This window comes from Chrysemys picta, unplaced genomic scaffold (assembly GCF_011386835.1).
Source record: "Chrysemys picta bellii isolate R12L10 unplaced genomic scaffold, ASM1138683v2 scaf3238, whole genome shotgun sequence".
Lineage (NCBI taxonomy): Eukaryota > Metazoa > Chordata > Testudines > Emydidae > Chrysemys > Chrysemys picta.
Genome location: NW_027055940.1, coordinates 1 through 6,377, shown reverse-complemented (window position 1 = coordinate 6,377; position 6,377 = coordinate 1). Strand labels below are relative to the sequence as shown.

General features: G+C 44.1%; 1 long non-coding RNA gene across 1 annotated transcript; it reads left to right on the top strand.

The window, feature by feature from the left end:
• The first annotated feature begins 1,760 nt into the window (after positions 1 to 1,760).
• LOC135980427 (uncharacterized) lies at positions 1,761 to 6,235 on the top strand. Its single transcript, XR_010597502.1, has 3 exons — positions 1,761 to 1,882; positions 4,986 to 5,171; positions 5,645 to 6,235. It is a non-coding gene; the product is annotated as an uncharacterized LOC135980427 (long non-coding RNA).
• The last annotated feature ends 142 nt before the right edge of the window (positions 6,236 to 6,377 follow it).

Genomic DNA, 6,377 nt, shown 5'->3' with positions numbered 1-6,377 from the left:
CCAATTGAGCCCAGTAATAGAACGACAGATTCTTCAAACTTCCTGTATACTGAAATCTCATGTATTGGTTGCATTTGAAGAATGTTTGAAGATTAATGGTGGGTTTTTTTCCATTGTTTGTCATAAGTGAAAGATTTTTTTCAGCAAGTGCTGACAAAATTGTGTTCTACAGAGAATGCCTCATAGAATTGCCCTCTTTCAAAATGTCTGCCATTTCCTATTGTTCTCAGTATGGGTGAAGATTCTGGCTACTTTTAGATGTCCAGGTGCACATAAGAACATAGGGGGAAACCATCTTCCCTGATGGCACCTTAGTTTCACACTCATTGCTTCCATTGACCATGATGGAAAATAGGCAGCTAAGGGGAGATATGATTCAGGTCTATAACATTATGACTGGTGTAGAGAAAGTAAATAAGGAAGTGTTATTTACTCCTTCTCATAACACAGGAACTAGGGGACCACCAAGTGAAATTAATAGGCAGCAGGTTTAAAACAAATAAAAGGAAGTACTTTATCACACAATACACAGTCAACCTCCGGAACTCCTTGCCAGAGGATGTTGTGAAGGCCAAGACCATAAAAAGGTTCAAAAAAGAACTAGATAAATTCATGGAGGATAGGTCCATCAATGTCTATTAACCAGGATGAGCAGGGATGTTGTCCTTAGCCTTCTGTTGTTTTGCCAGAAGCTGGGAATGAGCAACAGGGGATGGATCAGTTGATGATTCCCTGTTCTGTTCATTCCCTCTGGGGCACCTGGCATTGGCCACTGTTGGAAGACAGGATACTGGGCTAGATGGACCTTTGGTCTGACCCAGTATGGCCATTCTTATGTTCTTATGATGCATCTTAACTGAGGTCACCTGTTGCCTCATTCTCATTGAAAATAATGGGAGATGGCAGCCATTTTGGAAGATGGTACTGCTGCATGGAATTCTGTGCAGCATAACATTCTTCAGCCTCTGCTAAAAAACAATCTTTCAGTTTTAATGAACAATAGACCAATAGAAAAAAAAGGATAATTAATCCTAAAAAGCACCCCAACACCCTGATCTACTCAGCAAAGAAGACAACAGAGGGCAACTCAGTGGTTGATGTGCAGGGAAATGTAGGACAGAAAGAGGTAAACTGGCCAGGAGCCTCTGGCTGTTTTGTACTTCTCCGGAGTGGGGTAAAGCAGCTGTCATGTACTGGTGACTCTGGCCCTAAAAACAAATACAAAGTCAGGTTAATATTACATATCTTCAAATGATTAGAAATATCACATGGTAACAGTCCATTTGGGTTTCTTGTTTATGTTTCATGAATTAAATCTTTAATTTAAATAAACCCACAGAACTCAAGGAAATTCCTAGGTAAAAAGTCTGTTAAGATGATTCTTAAGTTAGTTGACAAAACATTATAGAGAGTGTGTGATTATCCCTCCTATCCCCACTAAGCATGACAAATCCAGGACATTCAGAGTTAAAGGTTAAACTTAAAAGAAATCCAAACATGTTAATTTCTAGAAATGCCGTTGGGCACTTGAATCATCTTAACTCTACTCTGTAGTGACATGATGAGGAAAATAATGAAACAATCTAATGTGTCTTTAAAAATCAGTGTAATCTAGGGTGGGACCACAGATACTTATACACTTAATCATATTTGTAAAGCATAGCATCACTACAGGGCAGAGTTTAGGTTGTTTGTTGGGAAATTAATAAACTTGAAGTGTAAGTGTGCTAATAAATGCTTCATATCTGTTTATATATAGATTCTGCTCTGGGTGTTACTGGGATACACACAGCTGGAACTACAAGAATATTGCACAAAAGGAAGAAACTCTTTGCTGTTCCCTGTTATGATGGAGAAAAGACATTAGCTTCCGCAAATGAAGGTATATTTTAGAGAACCGAATGTCAGATCTGAGTTCAAATTTGGGTAATTCCTCTAGTTGATGGCTCTTCTAGGATCTTTTCAGTGTTTCAATAATAAAGTCTGGTTGATCTCATAGGAATTTTTTTTTTTTTTTACTCTTTTGACTTCTTGAAGTCTGAGCTTTCTAGCAAATAAAAAAAGGAGTTTGGTTACTGTCTAGGCGATGCAGCTTGGCCCACAGGATTCTATATTGGTACTTGATTGGCCTTAACTTCTCTCTAGCAGTTCTCTGAAAATGTTTTATTCCCAAAGAATCCTCTCATTTTGAGGTGGCTCTCTATTGAGAAGGTTAACATTGTGCTTCAGTTCACTAGCTGAACTGCAAAAAACATATTTATTTTAATTTAATTGTATATTGAAACAAGATCAAGCAGAATGTCCTTTTCCTGAGATGGACTGAACCACGGGAGAAGTCAGTTCTGCATACAATTTGTCAAATTCTGCAGTCAGCTACACCAATCTAAGGGCTTGGCTACACTTGCGAGTTAGAGCGCATTAAAGCAGCCCCGGGAGCCCTAGCTCACTACCCATCCACACTGGCAAGGCACGTAGAGCGCTCTGACTCCAGGGCTAGAGCGCGTCTGGTACTCCACCTCAGTGAGAAGATTAACGCTTGGTGCATGTCGGCTGGAACGCCGGGGCGTCAGTGTGAACGAGGTGTTGCATTACTGCACTCTAATCAGCCTCTGGAAACGTCCCATAATCCCCTTAAGTCGAGTGGCCACTCTTGTCATTGTTTTGGAATCACTGCAGGCATGCCGATATGCCCTTTGAAAGCTCCGTTTCTGACAGCCGGCTGCTTATCTGCTCCGAGACAAAGCAACCATTACTGTGGAATGCTGTGTGAGAGAGAGAGGCGCAAGGGGGAGAGGGGTCTGTTGCTGTCTGAACTTACAAGACAGCATGCTGACATGCTCTCGGCCCCCCAAAAACCCCACTCTCTCTCCCACAGATATACACAATACACTCCCTGTCACACTCCACCAGACCCCCCTCATTTGAAAAGCACATTGCAGCCATTTGCAGGCTGGGATAGCTACCACAATGCACTGCTCTCTGTGGCCATTGCAAGATCTGCCAATGTGGCCATGCCAGTGCGCTTGCAGCTGTCAGTGTGGACAGATTGCAGCGCTTTCCCTATTGCGCTCTACGAAGGCTGGTTTAACTCACAGCGCTCTACATCTGCAAGTGTAGCCATGCCCTTACTCTAGAATAACTCCATAGACTTCAATGAGTGCCTGCAGGATCGGTTCCTAAAGCCAGAAATGTGGTTGATTCTATTATGATTTAAACTTTGAATAAGTAAATGATTAAACTCAGCAAAAGTATAGGCTGGACTGAGCAGGCAAAATTCTCATGGACTCTCTGGAGATGTAAATGATGTTGGAAGTTCAACTTCAAGTCTACATTGGTCACAAAATGGGTATAAGTGGCTTTGTGTTAGTCTCTGTGGGCCAAGCTCACTGCTCCCCCACAGGCTCCTCTCAGCCCTCTATTCTCTCAACAAGCTCCCTGGGTGCCCCCACCCATCCCCCTCTAGTTCAAGGACTCCTTGCAACCCGTCACCACTGTGTCCCCCTGTCAGGGTGTGTGTGCGCCCCATTACCCCTTTCCCACATGCTTGAGGTGTCCCATTCCTCCATCCCCGGTATACCAGGTGCTCTGTGTGCCTCCCCCATTCTCGCCCATCCATTCTTATTTGTCTTCTTGCTATCTGGGAGCGAACTCATTCAGGGTGTGAACATGTTAAACTCGATTGGGAGGATGGAGAGAGATGAACAGGGGTGTTCTGATGCTGGAAGGTGTTAATGGAATCAACCAGTTCTTTATCTATAGACAATTACAGAAGGGCTTGAAGCTGTGGCTCTGCTAGACGGATGACAGGGACTCCATGAGTATGTCTACACACCAAAAATGGCCTGTGCTAGCTGACTCAGGCTTGTGGGGCTGAGGCTGTGGGGCTATTTAACTGTAGTGTAGACTTCTGGGCTGGAGGTGGGAGGGTCCCAGAGCTCAAGACTGAGCCCAGAAGTCTACACAGCAGTGAAATAGCTCCACAGCCTGAACACGGTGAGACTGAGTCAGCTGGCATGGGCCAGCCACGGGTACCTAGTTGTGCAGACATACCTCATGTATCGTTTTCTCATTGCCCTCAAAATCAATAGCTTCCTGTCCAACTGATGCCTAGAACATCCCTGAAATTTCAGACTTGATCAGCCGCAGTGTTCAAAAGTTATCCCATTAAAGACAGACAAACGGAGGTCATTAAGTTGAATGTAGGGCCTGGCAAGCCCAGCCACGTACTGAATATAGAATATAGATATCTTGACAATACAGAGAGGCCCTAAACCAGACTTAGGGTATGTCTACACTTGAAATGCTACAGTGGCACAGTTTGTGCTGCTGCAGTGTTTCAGAGTAGACACTCACTGCAGCAAAAGAACGGGTTCTCCCATCACTGTAGTTCATCCACCCCCACCCCCCAAGAGGTGATAGCTAGATTGATGGCAGAATTCTTGCCTTGACCTAGCACTGTCTACACCAGGGGTTAGGTCGGCATAGCTGTGTCTCTCAGATGATATGAATTTTTCACACCACTGAGAGACGTATCTGTACTGATGCAAGTTTTCATTGTAGAACAGCTCTTAACTCCCATGATACTCTGTCTTCCTCATCAAGATAGGAGGCATGGTGCATCCTGGGAGATGTAGTTAGCCCAGCCTATAGATGAGGATGGAAGTTAGAGACATTGAATCTACAACGAGGCACTACAGCAATATTTCCAAATTTTGGTTTCTGGGTTTTTTTCCCAAAAACTTGTCCTGGGACACATCTTGTCTGCACCTACTGGCTCCCACCAACATTTTTATACAATATTACCTATTACCGTGGTTACAAATCAAGAAGACTTCTGTCTCCTCAGTGCTGTGGGACTGTTGTATTGAAGCTCAAATATTTGACTGAGAAAATAAATAAATTAATGTCCAGCGAGAAAGGGAAGGAGGAGAATCGTATGTTAAGTACTTATATACATATAGTTTATTTATTTATTTATTTGCTAGATATCTTAAATCTGCATCAGGAATCAGAGACGCCTCCAGATCCAGGGGAGGAAGATGGTTTAAATCAGAGGCTGGAATCAGAGATGCAGCAAGACCCAGAGCCCAGGGAGAAAGATGATTTAAACTGGAAGCAGGAATCAGCAACTCAGCGAGACCCTGAACTGGAGGAGACAGACCTTCCCAAAGGTATTACCTCTTATTTAGAGTCAGAGAGGTTAAGGCCAGAAGGGACGACCAGACGCAACACCAACACTATCAAGTCACCAACACCACCCAACACCTGCACACTCTTATTTCCCTCCCATCTGTACTTGATTTAACATTTATTCTGTTACAGTTCTGTTAAATTTAATCTTTTAAGATCAGCCGAAGAGGATGCAATACAAAATGTTCCTTTGTCTTTGCAGATTAAAAAAAAATAAGTACAAAGGCAAAATCAATTACAAATTGTTCTGTGCAAAGTCAGAACATTCTGAAATTATGGCTCACACTGCAGTGTTAATTTGCCGATTTTGTAAAACTGAATAAATTGAAAATTATGAATGTTTAACATTTAGACTGTTTAAAAAGTTACACCATGTTCGATGTGGTTGAGATAAAATTACTAAGTGAATCTTATCATTGAATTTTCCTGTTTTGTTTGTTTTAAATTGTCAAAGGGTCTACTCACCACAGTTAGTTCCTCCTTCTGGCCACTCTGGGGATTAGGGGCAGGTCTTCACTACCTGCCAGATCGGCACGTAGGGATCAATCTATCGGGGATCAATTTATCACGTCTCATCTAGACGCTCCCCGTTGACTCCGGAACTCCAGCTCGTGAGAGGTGGAAGCGGAGTCGACGGGGGAGCGGCAGCGGTCGACTCGCTGCCGTCCTCACGGCGAGGTAAGTCGACCTAAGATATGCCGACTTCAGCTACGTCAATAGCATAGCTGAAGTAGATCCCCCCCGTAGTATAGACCAGGGCTAGCTCTCTCTCTCTCTTTTTCACTCTCTGCGAGTCGGTGTGCTTCCTCTTCATGACGTGGCCCTCCGGCCAGATCACTAGGCATATTTCCACCTTCCTCCTTCAAAGTCTTCCAGGGCAAACTGTCCCAGGCAGGCCACACTCCACTGCCTGATCTGTACCACTCCTCCAGTAGCTGGTAGGGGAACCCTGCCCTCTACTCTGGGTTCCAGTTCGTGGCCCTTTCATCAGCAGCCAAAGTACACACTATCCAATACCTTGCTGTCTTCCCCTCCTCTGGGTTACCCAAGCACGGATCCCTTTTTTCCCCAAGGAGTGATTGCAGACTACTTCCCTGTAGCCCCCAGGTGCTCTCAGCTCCTGGCCTTTATACAGGCCTCTCCTGTTCCCATCCAGCTGAGCCTCCTGCAATTAACAGTCTCACACA